Consider the following 753-nt stretch of genomic DNA (forward strand, 5'->3'; position numbering starts at 1 on the left):
ATTAGATGTGACTGACTCAGAAGTCCAGCGCGAGGGGATGAGAACTAGACTGGGAAGAGGTAAAGATTAAACTCATACTAGATGTGTCAGCACATCTGAATAACCCAACAACCCCTGTCAGATACAAGTAGTAAATTGATTTATGAAGCACTATCATTGGTTACTGGCACTAATCAATTAAGTAATATGCCGATTTATTTATACATTCTACTAAGTTTCTAAGTAACAATTCAGATAAACTACATATGATACTTGCATTTAGGAGTTCCAAGTTGAAAGAGAAGAAGGTGAAGAGAGAGACACAGAGATAATTAAAATAATGCAATCTAATATACTTTATAGTAGAGGAACATATACATATGTGCTATAGGAATTCAAAGCATAGTGAATTGAGTGAGTAAAATAAAGGAAGGCCTCACCGATGATATATGAGCTGGGTCTTCAAAACCAAGTAGATAAGAAAATGATGGAGAGGGAGTATACTCTATAGAATCATGGCTCTGCACAGCTATGGTGGCATGGTGTGTTCTTAAAAAAATTGCATATGCCTGGCAAGTGTCTGTGTAATGGAGAAGGGTGGTAAAAGCAAGGATAGTATTAATAATTTGCAAGATACAAAGTTGGAAAGTGGATTGAAACCAGATCAAGAAGAGTTGCAAAATTTTGCAAGTATATGCATATGCACATTTTCTTTAAAAAGGACTCATACTTTTCATAAATTGTCAAAGACCTTGTGACCATCCAAGAAGTTTG

Source organism: Neomonachus schauinslandi, chromosome X, assembly GCF_002201575.2.
Source record: "Neomonachus schauinslandi chromosome X, ASM220157v2, whole genome shotgun sequence".
Lineage (NCBI taxonomy): Eukaryota > Metazoa > Chordata > Mammalia > Carnivora > Phocidae > Neomonachus > Neomonachus schauinslandi.